Below are 24,350 nucleotides of genomic sequence, written 5' to 3' on the forward strand. Positions count from 1 at the left end.
ATTAGCGTTACTTACAGAAGGGTATGTTCTCGCATTAAAGTATTATTATTATTATTATTATTATTATTATTATTATTATTATTATTATTATTATTATTATTATTATTATTATTGTAGTTTCGGGTTTGATTCAGGTGAAAGCGTGACGTTTTTCGATATTAAGCGAACATCATGAAGAGATTGTGAAGCTTGCGAACTAAGTCTAGATAACCAAAAGTCATACACTGACCTTGCATAAGACCTAACAAAGAGCTTTTAGGCCGATCACGGCCTCTGTAATGTCAGTGCTCAGTTTGGTATTGATTATACCTGGAAATTTATTTTTCAACTCTTTTCATCATCTGATGCTTTTGGTAAACGGAGCATCCATCCAATGTGTATTTCAACAGCTGGTCTCTGTGCGAAGAGGGGCCACATATTACAAAAGATTCTTCCCTCTTTCTCTTCTTCTTCTTTTTTTAATGTTTAGTTTATACATATTCCTCTTTTTCTCTCTACCTTTTCTCTGTGTTTATTCATTTTCCCCGTGACTGTGGCCACCAGCTGAGATTTGATCATCTGTTCACGTGCAGTGGCTGTTGGACTCAAATGAAGCGGGCGGAAAAGCTGGCTTAACGTCAGTTAGAGAAGCATTGGTTGATCAGGTAGGTACCGTTCGTACGGTGATATGGGGCGATTGTCATCTGTGTGTTTCGTTTAAGTAGTTGCAAAAACGTTTATATGCTGAATCAGTTCTTGATTGTTAGTGCGGTTGGGAAGCATTTTGTTCAGCAAAACGGTGCATATTGTTGTTGTTGTGATTCTTCATTCTTGCTCCTGTCTACATTTAACAGTGTTGCAAATTCAGAAACTTAAAAGTATGTGTTTGTATTTGACATTTCTATTCATACTATTGTATTTCTTTGTTTTACATTTCTATGTTTAACTGTATGCTGCGTGAAATTTAAGCATATTGAAATACTAAAAGTGCATGACGTACAGTGGCGGATCTAACCCAGAACCGGGGGCCTAGGCTCCCCTTTTTTTGAGTGACAAAAATTTAAGCTATTATTTATATATATTTGAAAGTTTAAATTGTATTAGCTCATGATATACTTATCCTAGTGTGGGTTCTGGCTGCCCTCAGTTTTTACCTTCTAGATCCTCCAACGCCATCTGTCAGTGAGCGACTAAACTACGTCCAGTCTAGCGACGAACAAATGGTCACTGTGCTCCGTTGCCCTGTCACTAACCGGCGTCGTATCGGGATCCTTCTAGACTTAGTGATCGTGGCGTCTTTCATTCACGTAACTCCCCAGTTTTCCTCACGACAGTAGGTGGTCGCCAAAAATTAGGAAGCACTGGCCAGGAATCGAACTCGGGACTACATGGACGTGAATCTAACGCTCTAACCACTACACTACAGTGTCCCAAGATTGAGTATTGGTGAAATGAATAAAATCAATTTGATTTATGACGTCTTAAACCGCAATCCAATATGTCTGATCTATAAGAAACGATCTGAAAACAGTTACTACTATTCTTTTTATGTAAGTTGATAGGCTGCCAAAATAAACTTCTCACTCCCCTACTCTCCCTTTCTTTACCATTGGCAGTGTCGTATTTACGATTTTGTTTCGGGAGGGGCTTTGCTAACTTTCGGGGGGGGAGCTTTGCCTGAAAATATGGAAATTCTGCAAGATATTTAATATACTTTACTATAGTAAGATTTCGGGGGGGCTTCAGCCTGGAAGCCCCCCTAAATACGCCACTGACCATTGGTAAAAGGGAAAGCAAGTCACTGACCTTGTCAAAGGGGAAGACTTTTTTGTAAGATACAGTACTATGTATAACCTAAATTTCCAAATTCCCATCACAATTCGCCCGCACTTGATGCCACTTACGAAACAATATCACTATTCTTTTTAGCCACTATCAACCACTGTTACCAACAATAAATGTACTTAATTTTCTTATAACTCGTTCAGTTCATATTTAGAGCTTAGTCATCATGACTTCAGCGATCTTGCAGTTAAATAAGAAGATTAAGTGTTGGCTTATTAGAGAATCACACGAGATCAGAGGATCATGTTGTTTTTATCTATTCATTTGAAGTTCCGCTGTTATCATGTAAGCACTTTGATGTCCTAACCGCACAGATTGTATGTACTGTCGGGTTACATACTAATATGAAATTATCGCATCAATACAATAAATATCTTCTCAATTCCCACCGTTTGCTATTCCAAAATCGTCTCACAAGTTCTGACTACCGAATGAACGACATATATTCAGTTAAAGTAGAATTATACTAAAAGATGTTGTTATTTACGTCACTAATACAAATTAATGCACATACAGGCCCGTATCCAGGGGGTTCTAGGGGGCCGCCCCTCCTAAATTTTTGCTGGCTCCCTAAAATTTTTCACGGTAGGTTTATAATGAACTATAATATGGTTGGATCGGGCCCCCCTAACTTCAGCCGGGCCCTCCCTACATTTTGGGGCTGGCTACCGGCCTGTGCAGATATGATAGTATTTAAAAATTTGTAATACTATTTTACTAATAAAACAAAAACAAACCATTTGGAGTAACAGACCATTTATGAGCCTAAGCTTGCTCCAGCGCCATCTGCTAGTGACCGGTTGAACTACTTCCAGACTAGCAACGAGCACGTGATCAGCGCGTTGCGACGTGGCCGTCACGTCTTGTTTTTGCGTGACTCCACAATTTGCCTCAAAACACTGGGTGGACTTCGAAATCGGGCGCCGGGAATCGAAACCGAGACCACGCAGACATGACTCCAACACTAGACTAAGGTGTCCTCTACTATTCTAGTAATACTAATTTGAAATATTACTATTTTGTAATATTATTTTTTGAGTAGCGTTAAAAAAAAAAGAAGACAGTATTGTAATTTTGAAAAAAAAAATCAAATTCAAGTTTTAGATATTTTATGGTTCCTACTTGACGAAGGAAGGAAGTGATTGATATTTGGATGTTCGTCCGCCAGTTATGCACAGAGGCGTGGAGGTCGCAGTGATGAACGTGTCGAGATAAAATTTCATACTTACAGTATTATGCTTCGAAGTTTCCTCCTAGTCCCAAATTAATGGCAGTTCACCGAAGGTTGAAAATCGAAAACTGCGTGATTTTATCAAAAACAACTAACAATTATCATTATATTGCGAGCGGTGATAATGATTAGAAATAATGTAAGTAAAAGGCTAACAGTAACCGCAAGAAACAAACCTTATCTCTAGGAAGTACTTTCGAAGAACATCGTCTTCATCGTCAGCCTAAGCACATTTCAAAAGGGATTTAAACCATAAAAAGAATTTTAAAAATGTACGAAGTAGAAACCTTCTTGTCACTATAATTAGTCTTGACATTTTTAAAATTCTTTTTATGGTTTAAATCCTTTTTGAAGTGTGCCTAGGCTGACGATGAAGACTATGTTCTTCGAAAGTACTTCCTAGAGATAAGGTTTGTTTCTTGCTGTGACTATTAGCCTTTTACTTACATTACAACTAACAATTGTTGATAGTCCGTAAGTAGTAATCCTGCAATGTAACAATTGTGATTTCAGGAGATTTACTCCGTAATGGAAGGGAAGGGAGTTTCAATATAAAGGGGTAAAAGAAATAGCTCTTTGAGTTCTATATACCACGCTTATGCTCTCCTATAGATGGATGATTAATGAAATTGAATTGTTATGAAATGAGAATGTAGGAAAAAAACTGGAAAAAAGACAACGGATATGATATTATCCACCACAGACTAACATGACCTGGAGTCGAACCAAGGACCTCTTGCACCAGAAGTGGGCTCTCTATCTTCGAGGCACCGTGCCCCCACGAGGGTGAAAAGTAGTACTGCAAAAATGGTGGTATGAATGAATGAAGTTACGGTTCTGGGGAAATCCCCCCCCTGGGCTGCTCACCTGAAATCATCACTGGCTCACAAAATTTTAGAATGTACTAGCATCAAAGAACTAGCATCAATTAGCATTTTACCCGCTTTGCTAGATTAAAATAAGAAAAATTAGCGGGTAATTTGGATTTAAACGACATCGGAAGTGTCACTGTTCATCTCAGCGACCCAGAAAACAATAGATTCGACACTAATATCGGTCATTTTTAAATATTCCCCCTCCCGCCGTCAAAGTGAAATGATGAAAACCATCCTAAGCCCTAACGTCATCTATGTTGAAAATTTGATCGAGATCTGTCGGGTGGTTCAAGAGTTATTAAGTTATAAACAGAATCACTTGCATTTTTATTCATATAGATATATATTTCAGTAATAACTTTTTACTATAACATGATTTATGATATAAGTTACGAAATAGATGTAAGAAAGTTTGCTGAGGTCATTCGTACTTTTTGTTCTAATGTGCTTTCTCCAGGAGAGAAAGTGAGGTCTCTATGTTGTGTCTACCTAGCTTTAGAAGTATTTTTTTATAGGTGTAGCCCCTGTCAGTCGTTTTCCTGTAAAGCATCCTGTCTCTCAATTGCTTTCATCCTCCTGGGGAGATATGGGGGAGGGGGTAGAAAGCCTCCAGGATTGAGCTGGAAATTGCCCCACCTGGGCGCCCCAGGGAGCGATGCTAGGTGAAAGACTAGGGCAAACTCATCTGGCGCTCAGCAACAAGCATTAGCGGGTGCCTACTTTTGTGTTCCCCTTTATAGAGAGCAGGAATTCCCATGCGTATGGAAATAACGATTCGCTCAGCTGTGCATCATGGTTCCTAGTGTATGTGAGTGTGTGTGTAAGTGTGTATGTACCTTATTCTTGTTGTACCGACATGTGAAAGAGAGATAAAAAAAAATGGTAACGATAAAAACTAGTTGGTATTTTGCACGCCTCGTGTCAAGTACAATACGAAGTCACTTAGCAAAAAGAAAAAAGAAAAAAAGAAAAAGAAAAAAGCAACGTAAGATGATTTAATTGCAGTTGAATGTATACAATATTATTTTCAATCCTCCATTAAACTTAGCTACATGCTTTTTTTTTTCTAAACATGCTCTCATTCAATATTCAATTTAAAAGACCTATATCTTTAGCGTACTCGCCTTGGGCGCGGGAGACCTAGATTCGATTCCCGGCAGGAGTTCATGTGGTTCAGATCCCACGATAAGCTGTACGTCCACGCAGGAGGCGTCATTTCATACTTCACTTCAGAGGTGCAAGAGCACCACCGACGTAAGACTTCCACGTTTTGTACTAGTATGTAAGTAAACAACCAATTAAAGTATATGTACTCCTCAAACTCTTGAGAGTGGGGCAATTGCCCCCTCCTTCCCCCATAAATGACGCCCCTGCTTCCATGTCTCATGTACCCTCATCTCATTGTTGCTGAAATCTAATCCATTGAATTTAAAACAGGAGGATGGGGGTATTTCGTGCCCTTCAGAAACCTTTCGAGTACTCACTCCACTTTTCAAGATACTACATATTCCAGCCTTGATTTTCTTTTCAGTAAATACATAGAAAAGCATCCTGCTTTCTGGATGTTTTAAAAATCTGGCCCTGACCTCTTTTTATGTCTTTATCTGATTGTGCCCTCAGAAGATGTATTTCTTCTGCTTCGACGTCCAGTGAAGAGTAGCTCATGAAATCCTAGAAAATATTCCATTTCTTGTTTGGTGTTTTAGATTTAAAATTTTTTACCGTTAAAATTTGTATTACATTTACCGGGACTGAGATCGGAATCACGGACAGATAATAGGTATGCTAACAGGTGGAATCAGCCCATATATTGACTTTAATATATATAATTTTTAACCAGGTTCATTAAAAAAAAAAAAAAAAATCAGTGATACTGAACGAAGCTTACATACTGTAGATACGAGGGTGATTCAGAAAGTAATGCGACCATGGTGATACCTATATTTCTGTTGGATACCTATATATATATATATATAGTGAAACCTCCCTTAACGGACACCTCTATAATACGGACAGATTTTTTTGTCCCGGCAAAAATATATGTTCTCTTACGGAACAAAACCCTCCCTTTTACGGGCACTCTCAGATACGGACGCGGATAGTCCTTTTTCCACGCAAAACGTTTCAATAACCTCTTCATAATGGACAGAAATTATTCTCGGTTTTGCGATATATTACAGTAGACAGAGAAGTCTTTTTCCCACAAGTGTATCTATCATGATGAGTCTAGACCTGGTGAACCATCAAACAGAACAGCTTCAAGCTGAACTTGAAATAATTATTTTTTTTTTCTGCCTGCAATGAACTCTTTTTGGTGGAAATCCTAGAAAACCTTCAACAAGTAATAACACTGATACAGGGTCAGTCGTAAGGTCAAGAATTCTATGCGAAAGATTTTCCTTCTTTAACAAATTTAATCCTTTTTCCCTCTGGACCTTGCATCTTTCCCGACAATTTCATAGATAACAGGTGAATTAATGGATTTTTTACAGGGTGATGACATGTACTTAAGAAAATTACCATACACGCATTATCTTTTGCAGTATACGAATATATTAACACAACTCCAGCAATAATATTATTTAACAGAAATGAATTTCTCCTTCATCCCTCTAAGTAATTCAATTACGTACTAGAGTATTTTCATATTGAATTTTACGTATTTTTCTCAAACATAATGTATTTACTGTTTACTACAGCACGCAATTACCGTTGTGAGAAATTAAATTTCCGTAACCTCTCTGTAACGGACACCTCTCAGTATATATATTAGCAGCGATACAGTTACCGTATCAGTGGAATGTCAGCTACAAATGGTAGCATCAATTTTCAACATAGCCTCCATTACGGGCAACACACTTGTGCCAATGTGAAACAAGGTTTTTCATGCCGTTGGCGAAGAATTGTGGTGGCTAATGTCGACACTATTTGTGAACTGCTACTTCTACCTTCGCGTCACAACTGTAGCGTTGTCTCTTAAAGTGATCCGTAAGTTTAGATCCTCAATCTGGTCCGCAGTCGCTTTAGAGTGTCGGGTTAGACATCTGAATGCCCACAGTCAGAAATTCAACGACAGTCCGCAGTTTCAAGCGAACGTCACCACTGCATGCCATGAATTGCTCCATTACTCTGGAAAGAGAAGAGATAGGAAAGTGAAACAAATGACATTCTATAGCTTAAACATCAGTGCATTAACAACAAACAGTTCAGAATATTTGCACCAAGTAGTGGGCTTGGAGGTATTATTTCCTAAATCACCCTCGTATGAGAGAGTATATAAAGCTTATAGTACCAGAGGTGGATCTAGAAGGTGAAAACTAGGGGGGCGCCCAGAGTACAGACTATGGTAGGTATATCATGTGTTTACTATAAACTTCCAAAAATATTAAAATAATAGCTTAAATTATTTTTGTCACTAAAAAAAAAAAAAAAAAACTGGGGGAGCATAGGCCCTCCGGCTCCGGGCTAGATCCTCCGCTGTGTAGTACTGTTTTTGTTTAAACTCATGCCGAACATATGTGCTTTCTAGAGTTCAAGTATCCATTATGCAGGTGCCAAATGAACATTGTGAATCATAACCAGAAAATTTGTATAAATCGTGATAGATACGAAAAAAAAAAATCAGCAAAGAGACGGGAACGGATGAGAAAGAAGTGGCAATACTGTCTGGATTCCTGCCACCCTATTCGTTGCTTTCTTTTCCTATTCTCTCTCTTTCTTCATTCCACTTAGCCGCGTTCGTTCTTTCCAAATTGAGACTATAGCTCTTTTTAGTAATAAAATATTTATTCAATTATATCAACAGAAGCTTCTCTATTCGGAGTAAATGATATTCCTTTAAGATTATTATAAATAAATGTATAAAGGCATATTAAGCAGGAAAAAGCTTACACGTTAGTGGGCAGTGGGTGTTGGAACACGGAAAAAAGAAAAGAAAAGAAAATCCTTGCTGGTTTTTCACGGCGAAGAGAAAGAGTAAACGTTTTGGTTAAAGGAGATGCAACCCTAACAATTTATCACACGTAATAGGGTAATTCTCACGCTGAGGGTATTTGCCTGCCTGCTTCAACGGCTGCTTCTCTCTCTACAAAGAGATGGCGAAATAGAAAAAAAAAAGAGAGAAAGAGCTGGGAACGAGCTGTATTCCTGATTCCGGTTTTAATTGAAGTTCTTGCAAAATTCACGAACCTGTTGAGGTAATCCTGATTGTGCCAGCATAACTGATTGACCTTTCGCTCCAGAGATGGCGCCAGTGGAATTGATTCTCTTGGGAAGTCGGGAGAGCATTCACACACTTTCCCATTCCCACTTCACCCTTTCCATGGCTACGTAATCGGATAGTCTTCGGTCTTTGACATTGACCTTATTTTTCATGATTTGAAGTCCTAGTTCAATACTCAAAATAGAAGTTCTTTAAAATTATATATATTTATGGAGATACAAAAAAAGAAAGATTTTAAAAAGTACTTTTACTTTTTGATATTGTATACAGTCATTTATCTTTACAGATATCAACAGTATTTAAACAATTTTAGAAATTGACATTTTCTCGCATTATTGATGTATTTAAAATACATCAGCATTTATGCGGACAAGTTCGCATTTTGAGAGTAAGTTTCAATCTTTTTAAAAAAAAAAAAAAAAAAAAAATCCGAACATATAGGTTAATTACATTATTTTGTGAATATATTGTCATATTTAAGTAGTAAGTCTAGGTATATCATGATTCTAGGCCTATTTCTTATTGTGCTTATTATGTTTCCAGCATAGTAGCCAAGTAAGGAAGAGAGTATATTATAAATAAACTGTTTTTTAGAGGGCGAAATGAAACAACACACGAAATGAAAGCTGTACAACAATACTGTCTCAACTATTTAACTTTTAATCTTTATCGTTCGACTAAATTAGTTTTTTAGGATCGTACAGTAGGACGGACTTAAGACTGTACTGTTAGTACTTCTGACCTTCGGCCTACATGATAACTCTTCTCTTGAACGAAAGTAAATTTTAGAATTCTGTTTCTTTTCTTTTCTTTCTTTCTTTATCTTTCTTTCTTTCTTTCTTTCTTTCTTTCTTTTCTTTTCTTTTTTCTTTTCTTTTTCTTTTTCTTTTTTTTTTTTTTGCAATACACAATCAGAGCGAGTCAACCAGTTAAGATCTTCACGGGTAACGATGGCTACTGATATCTAATTTAAAATCTATAACATTTCCTAGCTTCTATGCAACCTGCACAATAATCTCATACAAATGTTAGTTGCCTATAATTAAAAAAAAAGTTTATAAGAAAAATGGCTATCCGTATACCATAACCTATGCATTGAATCACGTGAGCCACTTTCCTGCCGTTAGCTGACTTTATTTAAATATTAGAGCTGTATACAAGACTAAAGTTAAGGGTCGTCTCGTCTAGAAAAGATTTCGTGAAGGTAATGCCAATCTCGGAAAATGTAAACTTTTCTATTGGAAGATCTGTCTCCAATCCTGTGTCGTTATGAAAATTTTATCTTGTCCTGACTCATGAGCCACCTTATTAAATACGAAAATTTCAACAATGGTAACAATTACAATGCATGTGGACATTATTGATAAAAAATGTAAATGATTGTGAGCATGGGTTCCTCTTCCTATCCTCTCCACCAAGGATTTGGGCGTAACTACTTCCAAATTTACCGTACTTTTACCCACATTTGCTATTCCTTCCCCACAAATTTACAATGCTGGCCTCAAATTTACAATTTCTTCCTACAAATTTACCATGCTGGCCACAAATTTACCATGATGGTCACTAATTTACTATTCCTTCTCCACAAATTTACCATGCTGGCCTCAAATTTACTATTCCTTCTCCACAAATTTACCATGCTGGCCTCAAATTTACTATTCCTTCCCACAAATTTACCATTCCTTACCTACAAATTTACTATGTTGGCCATAAATTTACCATTCCTCCCTCACAAATTTACCATGCTTGCCACAAATTTACCATGATGGTCACTAATTTACTATTCTTTCCCCACAAATTTACCATGCTGACAATAAATTTACTATTCCTTCCCCACAAATTTACCATGCTGGTCTCAAATTTACTATTCCTTCCCACAAATTTACCATGCTGCTTACAAATTTACCATTCCTTACCCACAAATTTACCATGTTGGCCATAAATTTACCATTCCTCCCTCACAAATTTACCATGCTGGCCACGAATTTACCATTCCTTCTCCACAATTTTACAATGGTGGCCACAAATTTACCATTCTGTCCCACAAAAATACCTTTCTTCCTCCAAATTTACCATTCCCCGGTTTTCTTGTACCATTTTCAATGAAATGCCTCATCAAATTTTCTCATGGGCGCAATTTGCGTCGTGAAATCCGCCTCTGGGAACTCCTGATTGTGAAATAAATAATGTTTTGTTTGCAATTAGTGGTCACATCAACAGTAGAGACACCATGTGGCAAAACTCTATAACATTTACATTTACTACGAAGAGTAGTGACATCATGTGACACAGCTGTAAAGTTTTTGTTTCCACCGCAGTCAACGGGGACATTGTCAATATTTGACTGATAATACTGTATAATAAGTGAAATGTAAACTTTTAGTCTTATGTCCCACGGACATGACTCACACGTTAAAGAAAATGAGTAATTAATAAAAGTGAATAACAGTGAAATTATTTGGGGAATGAGAATGTTGGAGGAAATGGGAGAACTCCAAAGAAATCCAATGATATGATATTGTTCACCATAAGCTCACATGGTCTAGGATCGAACCAGCACAGACCCCTCACACCAGAGGGAAATGTTCTACCATTGACCCACGTGGCGCAAAAATTAGAATATTAAATCTTACAGAAAGCATAGTTATGATGGGTTTGCAGGATTCCAAGCGAAACAGACAGTAACTGGTGCTGTGCTTTGTTCGTTGACAAACTTCACTTGCCATAATCCTAACAGTATAACTTACAGCGTCTAGTAGACAGCTGCTTTCTTTCCCTTTCTTTTGGTAAGTGGTTCAATTAATCTCGCGAACTCCGCCTTGTCTCGTTAGTTCGGACAGCAAATCTGTGCGCGATTTTATCGTAATTTGTCTCTTGTCTTGTGTATTTTACTACCGCATTTAAGCTTCTAACGTTTAATATTATGGTAGGTTTAATTGATAATACAATTCCTCAGAGGTACCTCTAAAAGAGTGCTATGACTGCAAATCGAATGATACTGTCAGAAAGAATAACACAAGCATTTTCTATTTGTAAAATATTTAGACATTCTTGTAGCAGAAAAAGTTTAAAACAAGTACCAGTGTGAACTGTACACCACGTGAAGGAATTTGGTGAGAATATTGAAAGTAACTTAATAGTATGCAACCAACCTGATTTTGGTATATGTGGGTTGCATACTACCGAGAGACAATCTTCTACAATGTTCTCCTATGGGAATATATGGGAGGGTATATGTTGAGATCAACTGGATGGATCAGTTCCATCAGCGAATCCGACTCCTAATTTTGACCCTCGACACGCTGGCCGAAATTGATGGTGATCTATAAGATAGCTCATGATCATAAGATTCTTGTTTTCGAAGTTTTAATTGGCAACCCGAACTACTTAAAAGTAATTTTTTTTTTAAAAAAATATATATCCGTTCTAATTTATTTTGATGAACTTTACAAATACCAGTGTAAATTACAAGGATGTCGGAAAACAGCTCCTTAATTTTAGAATTTTGCGTCCGGTAAAATATGGAAACTAGAATCTCATGTTTTATTTATCATATAGACCTACCCTTACTTTTTTGAGTTACATCTTGATGTGTTCCCGGCATTTTAAATACATTTTGTCCCTGATTCGACCCCCGGCCAAAGTAAGTTTGTGGTTTACAACATTGTGTCTTTTGGTTTCTCTGGGGGGGGGGTACTCCCGTTTCCTTCCACATTCTCATTCCACAAATTCTCCCATAATCATTCACTTACCATGATCATGCGTCTCCCTTAGCGTAAAGGCCATAAACGTGGGGCGTTAAACTGATGGATTTTATTTCAACACATTTTTTTAAAACGAAAAATAACATTTTGTACGACCTCCGTTAGGAAATCAGTAGATACATCGGATGTGAATTTGTGGTCTTCATTTCAAGCTCAAGACTTCAAGGTTCATTTTGATACACTTGATCCTTTCCTTGCTCTGATAGGAAGAAATCACAGGAATGAGGTCTAGAGACTCGTCTATTATATGGGTCCTCGACGCCTATTCATCGTGGCCCTTGAGATAGTTTCTAATAAGACAGGCAAAATGAGATGGAAACACTACATCAGCTCGCCTATCTCTTCCTATGCAAAAATTTTTGACTACAGACACGTTTAAACATTTTCGTATAGCGTTCATCGTTCATGGTATTTTTGACAGCAGATAGGTTCAAACATACAGGAAGTTGTATTAACACTACACAAAACTGACAGTTTAAGATTGGTCGTATCCTTTCTAGGGTATTATCTGCATAATGGTGACTGTTCTATCTGTTAACAAATGTTCCTACATGAAAGAATAACCGTTGGAAAAAAAAAAAGTGGGTGAACACTTCGGTATATACTTTTATCTCCGTTTCACAAAATTTATCTCCGGAAACAATTCTGTAGATGACGAGATTTCCATGGTCGATCTCGTCTTCAGAGAACAAACACCCAGAACATGGCGAGTAGATAACCCGTTTCTTTTGTGTCTGTCTTGTTGATTTGGAAAGACTTCGGTCGAATATCTCTTTCAGTGTCTTCACTATTTCCTGACATTGTAACGCGGAAGACCTACCATTCCTCTGGACATCTGCTACATTGCTAGTAGGCATTCCACTTTCCGTGACGGTTCTGATTATTTCTGTATCCATAAAAAACACGTTTGTTAAATAGTATGCTGACTTTCTATCACAGTTGGTCCTAAAAGCAGATAACCATACCTGATATCTCACAGTAATTTTAGCTCAGTTATCAATGGTCAGTCGAGTAGCTGTCTTTTTTATCTGAAACAAAGAACAAAAGAATATCTATTTATATTTGTTCTATAACATGAAACATGAAACTAGTGTTGCCCACAAGATGAGAAGTAAATTTTTAAATTCGAAACGAAACAAGAAATATGAAGATTCTCGTCTCATTTTCGAGACGAGACAAGAAATTTCACGAGTCTCAAGGATCTGAATTCTTAGATTTCAAACACTGTTCTAGTGTTACATGATTCATAGTATAAAAACTATAAATTGATCACGTGATTGTACGAACACAATAAAGACCATTTTTATCAACGTTTTAAGATACAGAAGTCATTACATAAAATATACTCAAGCAATAGATATCCTTTAAATGTTGTTATATCACACAGTTCGTGGACCTTTTGTGACGCGGAAGGAGTTTGATAACTTCTAGATGAATTTAAGAAAAATCAATCAGGATCTAAATAGTCAAAATGAGACAAGTAATATTCAAGAATCGAGACTAGACAGACTTTATGAGACAAGACGAGACAAGAAAACCTTATTTCTCATTTCATAGGCAACACTACATGAAACAAATAGAAATGCAAGAATGATGCAATAAAACATTTGTTGCACTGTAATCGCTTCATAGCTTTGCAAGGTAGAAGCATTTGAATATAGAAAGTTACCTCTCACCTACTCTGTAATAATTATGTATAACTTAGTGTAGTTTCTGTGGTAATATTTGGCATATGCATACTGATCATAGTGAGGAGGGGTATTGGTGAATCATAAGGTAATTCACAAAAAATTAATGTTGATAAAATGAACTGAACTTGATGACAATAAATATGAGATTGCACCGATCCATATGCACTGGAACAAAGGCGGAGTAGGTCAATGAAAACTTGATCCATGGCCCACTGAGCCCCCGTGATCCACTCTGACCCTTGATTTATCATGACGCACCAACTACCGTGACTCACTCCGACCCACCACCCATCAAAACCCATCATCATCTCTGGTCTATGATCCACGCCCTCCTCTCTACTGTCTAAAGAGTTTACACTTGTAATAAAACAAGACCGTGGAATTATCACAAATCGGAGTTTGAATTTTTACGGCCAGTCCATCAAGGAGTTGATGAGTTGAATTTGAGTTTAACGTCCCGTTCAACAGCGAGGCTATATGAGACGGGTCCTACTGATTAACATGGAATCCGAAACACATGAGCTCCCGCCGGGAATCGAACTCCGGTCTCCCACGCCAACTAATCACTCCAGAACCGCTCTGTTACAATACCAATGGATCTTACCTTTACGATAGAAAATGGAAAAGTGTTTGTCATGGGGCATATTAATATGAATTTTAATTTAATTATCATATATAATTATTTCTTTGTTGAATTACAAGTACTTTTCAGTGAAAAATGGGATGTAATTTGAAAGTCTCAAATCAAGATAAAATAGGCCAACGTAAAGGGGAAAAAAGTATAATATTCGACTGTGCCTCGAAAGCCAAGTACTAAGTCCTAATGCTTTTATTACAATTACAAATATCAATATCCAAAAGAGTCTGAAATTCTTTTCTTTCACTTACATGTACTCATCCCAGGTAAATAAATAGAAACAAATGAAGGCCTTGAAAGTAGGTAAAACATAGACGAATTCACCAGTGGGAAGATGCTACCTACAATGCTCTGAGCAGAGTGAATCGGTGGATCGTAATGGGTTATATCTTCTTGACCGACGACCCACTGATCCACTCACAAATATTGACCCACGATCCACTGGCCCATCCCATCTCTGCACTGGAGATATCGTCTTTTTCCGAATGAAGAAAGAAACGGATGGACAAACGTTCTCTACAGATTTATCTTGAACTCATTGACGCCTCAACTTCACGCTCCTCACGAGTCATCAATTTCATGCCTCTAATGTCCCCTTAACCTCAGCATCATGCATAAGCATTATCCTCTCAATACCACGCCATTCCTTCCCCTTAATATTACGTCTTTATGTTTGAACTTTAACATCCAACTACTCCTTAACTCATACTGAAACAGACACCTTCCCCGTTTGTATAATGGATAGAGAGCGCATCTTTGGCGCGGAAAGATCTAGAAGAGGACGAAGGAAGCCAATGTGCTGACCACACATCACCCCAAAGGCATGAGTGCCAAAAGCCTGACCCGTAAGAGCTTTCCCCCAGAAATTTAAATGGAGCTTATACCATGATTTACAAAACTTAGTGACACTAACCGTATTGACATCATCCTAGCCTCACATAAAATATTTCGCAATATAACTTACTTTCAAACTGTATTTAAAGTCAAAAGCCTATTGTGTTTGGCAATCATAGAGAGACTGCTCCATTTATTTTACCGTCTAGTCTATTTCACCTTGGCATCAAAAGGTCTAAGTGAAACAAAAACGGCCGAAATGAACTAAGTGAATCCAAAATTGCATTATTAGGAAGAATTCTTGTGTGTATTCTATTCCCTCGTTTTATTCTTCTTTCTTTTACCGTTCCTTGCTTGATGGAAATTTCAGGAGTTCCGTTTCCAGTGGAGTGGCGTCAAAAGAGAATGTAAGATGTGTTGGTACGGTTTCTGCACTTAGGGCTTCTCTTCTTTTCTTTTGCTCTCAATTCTTGTGGAATTTTTTGCCTTCGAGTTCACCACTACGTTCCTCTTTCCCCCTATCTTCATTTTTTTTTACTCTCGACCTCACGTACTCTATTCTCTTTCTGTTTTCTTCCTCCTCCATCCTAACCTGCTGCCAGTCCCGAGGGCGCACCTTTCCTCTGCCCTCCCTCCTCCAATCAAGCTGAAGTGGATGGGGTTTTCTAAGGAACAAACCGAGGCCCTGCAAGTGTGGAAATTACCTCATTTATTAGGTAGGACGCTGAAGCTGACACCTCTCCTTTGCACCTGCTACCACATTATTGAGTTTCCGAGGCCGCCAGGTTCGAGAAGAGAAGTCGGGGGAGGTGTGACGTCGAGGAAGTGACGTGAGGGATGCTTGACTCTCTGGGCACGCCACCTTTCCCCCCTTCCACCTTCATCTTGTGCTCCCTGTTATATCTTCCGTCAACCTCTTCCAGACGGCAAGAAGGGCCGTCGTTCGTTCGTTCGTTTGGATGTGTAGCGTCGGCGTCGGTGGAGGTAAAAGGACCATCCTTTCCACTAACATGCGTCAGCTGCGATGAGAAGCCAGTGCTTTAACCTGCCCCCTTCCCTCCGCCTTTGCTTCTCACAGTCTCTGTCTTGTGTCTCTCCAATCATTTTTCCCGTTATTAAAACCCAACACAACTGCACACTCGTAAGAGAACGCCTTGGAGTGTTGTCATCCATTATTGTCTATTATTTTACATTAATAATGGGTCTCAAATCAATATTACATCTAGTTTGGAACGTGAAAACAGGAACATTTTCAACATGTAAACGTGCAGATTGTTATGAAGATATCTATTTTAAAATTGCACAACGTTTCACAAATATATGGACTAGTGATTTTCAACTAGCCGTTGTATGACGTAAGAGCATACTGAGAAATATCAGAGAGAAAGACATTAGGCAAAGGAAGAGGTATAGGAAAGTGTTGGCAACATACACGAAGTCTTGAATTCATGAATTCACGTCCGCTAAACCATCGGCAATGCTATCAATGTTTTTATTTGCTTGTCATCATTGTCTTTTATCAACGAGTTTCCAATCTACTCCTTCTTTTCTCCGTGCGGTTTATTCAGACTTGTAGCATCACAAAGTATTCAGTTGTGGATATAACTCGTATAGATAAAATGGACGGAGGTACAGTTGGAAACGTTTGTAACATGAGTGTGAAGAGGAAATAATTATTTGATTTTGGGTTTAGCGTTGTTTTCAGCAGTAAAGCTATATGAGACGTGGACTTACAGCTTAACGTGGAGTCCGTAGCACATGAGATCCCGAACTCACTCACTTGGGAATCGAACACAGATCTCCCACGCAAAAGGCGCGTGCGCTAATCGCTTAGCCATGAGAGAGTTCGAAAAAATAAGTAATTGATTGATAATTGGAGTCGTGTCAATACCGATTATTATTCCCTATCAGAACTGAATAAGAAAGGGGAAGATTAGCTAGAGGAATCGAAAAGAAAACGAGGAGTTCCGTACTTTAGTGGTCAGAGCTTTGGACTCTTGTCTGCGTCGTCCCGGGTTCTATTCCTGGCCGGTGTATCCTATTTTCGGCGTCCACTCAGCATCGTGAGGCAAACTGGGGAGTCACATGAATAAAAGACGTGATGACTACTAAGTCTAGAAAACTCTTGACACCCCTGTTGAAGGCAGGGCGACATAACGCGGTAATCACGTGTTTGTCGTTAGGCTGAACGTAGGTTTTCCGGTCGCTAACAGATGGCGTTGGAGCAGATTCAGGCTCATTCTTTCGTCACCTTCGATCCTTTTATCTCAACCTTGAAACAGTTATGGTCCTTTATTCTCACTCAAATTCGCATCTTAACACCTCTGATTTTTTCAAAGTACTATGGTTTTTCTCTAGATATTTTTGTCCCAACTTATTTTCATTCAACCTGTGTCGAAGGTCTGGCTTTTGCCATTATAGGAAGCTAAGTTGTCTGAAATGGGAGGAATGTTATTTGACGTGTGTAAGTGGATATATGTAATGTAAGTAACATTTAAACTCAACTGTTGCACTATTTTCTGCGTTCGCAACCTCAATCTATTCTTTCAGTCTAACTCCCTAAATTTCTAATTTTTCATACGTCGTTTAGAACAATAAAAGAAAAGGCCCTGGCCACTTCATCTCTGTTTCGTTTATTTCTTAAAGTTTGGCGTACTTTTTCAGTATCGAAAATGAAATAAAATGAAATCTTTGAGTTTTACGTTCCACGATTATGCCGTGTAGAGTAAAGGAGACGATGATGATGAGAAATCAATGAAATGGTGGAATGAAGAAAGTGGGAGGAAACAGGAGAACGCGAGAAAACCCACGCACACGATGTTTGTCCACCACAAAACCCATTTGGCATGAGCTGGAATCGAAGCAGGGACCTGACGTAACAGAGGTGAACGCTCTATCACTGAGACACCACGGCCCCTCTTTTCAGTATCAAGGCTCGAGACTACATGAGACTAAGGTGAAATCCTATGCACCATAGTGCGGTCAATGTCTTCCCACGGAGAATCGAACATGAGACAAGGGTTGAGGGTGTCTCGCCTCGAAAAGTTGCCGCGAAAGTAATATTTCTTCTCGGAAAGTGTACTTGTTTCTATAGGAAGAACTCTGTGTCATCTCGTGGGCACTACTGAAAGGCACGGGAAATGGCGATTCTATTCCTTTTCTACTGGCTTAATGGTAACTACGATAGGTAAATAGCTAAAAACTTTCCTTCGTACTGAATTTTCTCGAGCATGAAGGAGTTAAGTTCATCCAAGAGATACAGTACAAAAACAATAAACTATACAGGTTAACCAACTATACACATGTTAACCATTAACTTTGTAGTTGACTCAGATTAAATAAACTCTTACGATGCAGCTCAGCATCTCTTTCCCTAGAGTAAAAGACTTCCGTAGAATCCCTTTCTTCCTCCGTAAGGACCAACATCTTTCCTGTAGGTGTAAAAGACAATTATTCCCCTCGCGTTTTCTTTTAATGTCTTTCCTATCCTTCTCCTAAATTCTTTTTCCTTTCCTTTCTTTTCTTTTTTTTTATAAGGCTTTTTCCTTATTCTCCCGAAGCCAGTGAGAAGTAGCGACGACCTGCGGACACCATCTTAACATTAACTTTTTATGAAAGATTGAGGAAAGCTTTTACTGGAAATGCATTTGCATGCCGACGCGTGGGAACCCAAAGCGTGAGGGGTCGTAGTCCCGACAGGTGCCCGGGATTAGCGCCCGCCGAACAAAAATTGGACTTCCATGTTCCTCACAATTCGTTCTTTCTCCAACCATCACTCCCCGCTAACCCCGTACTTTTCTCTTTGCTGCTGTCATTTCTTTTCTCTCTGATTAACGTAATTTATTTTGTTCACATTTTTTTCTTCTGCCTCCATTCAGCGAAAAGAAATGCCCTTATGTCTTTTTTTCTTTTTCGTTATATGTGAATAATACACTCTATAATTTATAAATATGCACTAGATAGTGTCATCAATACAATTTATTCGAATTATTGTTCGAAATTCGAATATTGTTCGAATTGTTCGAATATTTTCTGTTGTTTTTCGAATATCTGAATATTCGTGTTCAATATTCGAGTAACAAATAGCGTTCTAATATTTAAAAAATCCATTGTTCCAATATTCGAATAATGAATTATTTAACAACACTATATCCTGTCTATTTCAAGTGTGCTCTCAGAAAATATGTGAAACATACTTCAGTCCCACCCCTGCAACCCTCTGACGGAGGAAACTCTCCCTTTGCTTAGGGGAAAGAAGTGAATGACGTCAGATGTGTTGTCAATTTGTCATTCAGTCGTTTGGTCTTGATGAGTGAAGATTGTAGGCTACTTAGAGTGGCTAACATGACAGAGTACAGCGAAGTCCGTTAAATAATAATTGTGACAACGCTTCCGCATCCAACAATTGAAAGATCTCGATCGCAGAAACTTGTCTCTTGTCTTTCAAGGGAGGTACGGGAAAATACAACTCGACAGCAGAGCCAGAAGGGGAACACTTGAAATACAAAGGCTGTACAAAAAGTTGTTCGCTGTGTATCCGACCATTTTTATAAGGTACTGCCACCTTACGTATCATTCTGCAACTATGGGTTTGTTGGTGGGAGCAGTGTTGTGTCAAACCTTGTAGGTGCATGAGTATTGGTAAAGTGCTAGTGAATGTTACCAAATGGCGCCGAAAATCAACCGGTTCTGGGAGGGTTAGTAATGGCCCTTTTTCATACTAACCTGTAGGATTAGAAAAGACCTGTTAAAGGACTTATTAAGTATATTTTCATTTACTAACATACTTAAATTGCAATGCCTTTAATTGTGATTTAATAACGGTAAAGAATATAAACATTGAAGTTTCAAAATTTATAATTTGCTCTGTACCAGATGGAATAACTATGCAATATTGGAAAACTATGCAAAAGCCAGGAAAATTTCCTATGAAGATTGGTTTATCAGAGCTTCGTTTGGGAGATACGTCTTAATAGTGTTAGGTAGAAGGTAGAGGAAATACTCACGGGAATCGATTTTCTCCTACAATCAGTTTTATTATATAACTTCTTGTTATAAAATTGCATAAACCAGGTAAAATACAAAATCCTATGAGTAATTACGGTAGAAAGGTATTCTAAGGCCCAGGCAGCTAAGAGAAAGGATACCAACAATTCTCCAGGGCAAACTGAGTGGAGGGGGCTAGGATTTTCAGTGCTCCACAACAAACAGATGTTGGAGTCCCGAAAGCTCCACAGCAAGCTGAGCGGAAAGGAAAAAACCACTAACCTCCATAGCAAGCTATGTGGCTGCGGTTAGAAATTCACCTTGCTGAAGAACCATCAAGCAGTATTTTTTGTTCTAGCAGATTATATGGTTATAGTTTCCTAAGTTTGTTAACGATTCGATATAGACACTTGGAACAGCTTTAGAAATATGCTTCTTTCACAAATATAAAACTAAATATATTACATTTGCGAGGACGTATGTAGCTACTAAACGAAGCTTTGAATGTGTCCTTCTGGGTGGGACTTTTTCGTTTTACTTTGTTTGTACCTACAATGAAATTTGCATAATATTGGCAAGTTGATCACAGTCCAACTTACACTGAATAATAGAATTTGGAGAGGAAAGCTGTTTGGTTTCACAAAATAGTTGCTAACATAAAAAAAAAAAAGTTTAACGTTCCACGATTATTCCCTTTGGCTAAAGGTGACGGGTGATTAATGATAGACAGTGATTGTGAAATTACTTTGTTTTTGGTGTTTTCTTACCAGGAATCAAAACCGGGATCACATACACCAAAGCCACACGCGCTACCCATTGGCTACGCTAGCTACGAATTGATCTGTACTAATAGAGACTTGAAAACGAAAATAAAACGTATTCAGAGATTTTAACTTTACAGTTACAGGTTTTGTTACGACAGTATATATTCAGTATTATCAGAGAGTACGGAGGTAGAAACTATCTGTTGAACGCTCGATGATACACCGCTGTGACTCATTCCTCAGGCTTGGTAAGGTAGATTTTGTCACGTGACTTTGCAACATTGCCGATAAGGCACGAGACAAATCGGGATGCACAAACAACATGTCTCTATGCATGTACACATACATAAGAGTTTGAGTACAGAGATAAGCGCTGGATACTGCTATCAACGACAGGTATAAATTTGCTTGGCTCTTAGTCCACTTGGGATTTACTCGAATTCACTCTCAAGTGTCTTTCAGAACATGTATATAAATTGTTTTCATCATATATATATGCTTTTTCTTTACTTCTTATTATAGACAGGATAAAATTAGCTTTCTTCAAGTGAAGTAAACACCGGCAAATGTTCCAATTTCTGATTTAGCACACGATTTGGCCCTAGGAAACTCGAACTGATTGAATTGTGATATGTCAGTGGTGTCGGAGAGATTTGTGATTCTTTTAACATGACTGATAAAGTAGACAGTATTTTTTTTTTAAATGATGATTAATTGATTTAATGTGACGTCCCTTTCCAGCACCGAAGCATATGAGACTGAAATCTACTTCTTAAAGTGAGATCCGAATCCCTAGTCCTCTGACAGAATATACAGAGTGTTTTAAAACAACACCGACAACGTTTGGGAGGTGATTCCTGACATCGAGATAATACTAAAAGTATAGACCAACCTGGATGCAGAAATACGTCATTTCAGAGCTATAGACTGGTCCCATAGTAATGGAGCTGTGAGCCGTTAAAGTTCATTTTTTTTATGTTTTCGGCAGCCTATAACTCTGAAATGACGCATTTCTGCGCCCAGGTTGGTCTATACTTTTTGTATTATCTTGGTGTCAGGAATCCTCTCCCAAACGTTGTCGGTGTTGTTTTAAAACACCCTGTATACAGAAAGAAAAATCGTAAAAAAAAAAATGAAATCTCACGTGAACAGTACATAGTAACTCCTCTTGCGACGAAGGAATTAACTTTCGATCTAACTACAGCTTTGTGGAAATTTTGAATCCAATTGTCGATCTGTTGAAGGAGTCACACTGGTAAAATTTATTTTGGAAATAACGGTCAAGCGTACACCGTTTCCCCTAGTTCCAAGGCTGGAACGTACAGAAAATTAGATTCCTGTTAATTTACTGAAAACTGTACTCAAATTTTCCTTCCATTCTGAAGTTATTTACGAAACTAATTTCATCAAACGAAAAGAACTTTTTTGTCGCTGACTGTACAAACAAGTACATAAGCAGGGAAATTAATTTCCAAATTTAGATATAATAATCAAAGAAATTGAAACGAAATAAATATATGATTGTTTTTATTTAAGTTTCTAATGGCTACAATAACAGAAACAAATTAGTAGAAGAAAGATATGCAGTAGGATTCATTTCCTATCTGAACTTCACACCGAATCTATTACGCACCGACAAGCCAAACCACTTGTGAAGCAGATGAAAGCATGCTTATAACCTGTGACAACCCATGACGTCACATGCGAAAACTGATGACAGCGCCAACTCTTTGCGACGAAGACGAGCGTTGATTGGGTTTTTCGCCGTACAGATGATCAAATCAGAGTTCCACCCACAACGCTTATAAGAAGATGCTTGTTTGTGTGTATTCTTGTCTGTGCTCTACTCGAGATTGTATATGACACAAGAATCGAACTCAGGGCAATATCAATATTAGAATAAAATTGATTGATGTGAGAAGGAAAGTAAGCATTTAGCAGATGAGTGCAACGCGGGCAGTAAACAATTAGTATGTGGACCGCAGCACTCTATTTAGTAAAAATGAAATGAAATCTTTGAGTTTAACGTCCCACGTTTATGCCCTTTAGGCTAAGGAAGACGATGATTAAGGCAAGTGAATGATGATTGAAAAATTGGTGGAATGAGAAAGTGAGAGGAAACGGGAGTACCCCGAGAAAACTCACGAGCACGATGTTGCCCACCGCACACGTACTTGGCCGGGGATCGAACCAGGGGTCCCGCGCACCAGAGGTAAGCGCTCTACCACTGAGCCACCGTGCCCCGTTGCACTCTATTTAGTGTATTGTTTAGAAAATATATTAGTTCCTCCCTCCTTGTGCATGATATCGTGCTTTGCAACATATAAAAATGTATGCCTGTCTATTCCTAGTAATCATCAGACGTTTTGCTTGTAGATTATTGACTTCTCAGCTTACGTGCGTTAAAGATAAATACACAGTAGTAATAAGGAAATGTCTGTACAAAGTAAATCATAAGGAAGTAGAACCAACTTACCTCGATTTATTCAAAGTAGGAATCTGCCTTGTCCTCACACAGCTTTACATGATCCAATAAGTCATGGAATGACTCCTGGAAATCGTGAGTGTAATAATGTTCAAGGCTCTCATCACTATTTTCTGGATGGTGGAAACATCGTCAAAAGCAACCTTCTAGCAGTGGCGGCTAGTGTTAGTGTTGCAGCGTTGCGCAACGACCAAAGTATTTCAAGAAAAAAATATTATTATCAATAATAGTAAAGAACAGAAAGAATACTTTTTAATACTTGCATATATACACTTTAAATAACATATTTTTTACTTCTGTAACTGTCCGTTCCGTTAATCCGTTTTAAAAAGCGAAAAATAATCCGTCACAGAGTCTCTAATTTACATTGTGTTGCAGCGAGCATGCAACGACCAGATTCCTTCAGCGCGGCAATTGGAGGAAATGTTAAGTCTCCTTTCCCCTATCTCAGAAGTTAAAGGGACTGGTCGTTGCAGTGCTTCTGCAACACAGCACGGTTTCCAGTGAACGAGAAGGTTTTTCACGCTAAATAAGATTTCTGAATTTTCTTTCACTAGCAATTAACAAATGGAATTCTTTTAATGCATTCATATTTTTAAATTACGGAACCGTACTGAAGCAAATCAATATAATGACAATTAAAAAAAGTGATTGCAAAATTACAAAATAAGAAAGAAAATATCTAGTAGAGGAGAAAACAAATGAAAGTAGACCCGGATTTACAAGTTAATTCTTAGCTTATATTGATAATGGAGGCTTCTTCTACAGTAATTTGTGAATCAAATATTAATAAGTCTGTATGTAGAATCGCTCACCTCCTCCCCCCCTCTGTGGATAGTATTTTAGTATAAACATATTTCTTTTATAAAATAAGTATATTTTATACTCTTGATAATTTCCACATAAAACTGTATGATGGGGAACGCCACATTGAATTTGGGACTAGTTAGCAATGCTCAGGGGCGTAGCCACGAGGGGGTCCACCGGGTCCGGACCTCCCAAAAATTTCGAAACTTGACTAACATTTGTAGACTTTC

The 24,350-nt window shown here is 38.1% G+C and overlaps 1 protein-coding gene across 1 annotated transcript in view; it reads left to right on the forward strand.

Annotated features, from left to right (window-relative positions):
* Positions 1-622: 622 nt before the first annotated feature.
* The window catches only part of zfh1 (Zn finger homeodomain 1), a 746,119-nt gene continuing 722,391 nt past the window's right edge, over positions 623-24,350 (forward strand). Inside the window, exon 1 of the mRNA XM_081748992.1 lies at positions 623-644. The gene's annotated coding sequence lies outside the window, so the exon portion shown is untranslated. The remainder of the gene's footprint in view (positions 645-24,350) is intronic.

Source organism: Thermobia domestica, chromosome 2, assembly GCF_964235325.1.
Source record: "Thermobia domestica chromosome 2, izTheDome1.hap1.1, whole genome shotgun sequence".
NCBI lineage: Eukaryota > Metazoa > Arthropoda > Insecta > Zygentoma > Lepismatidae > Thermobia > Thermobia domestica.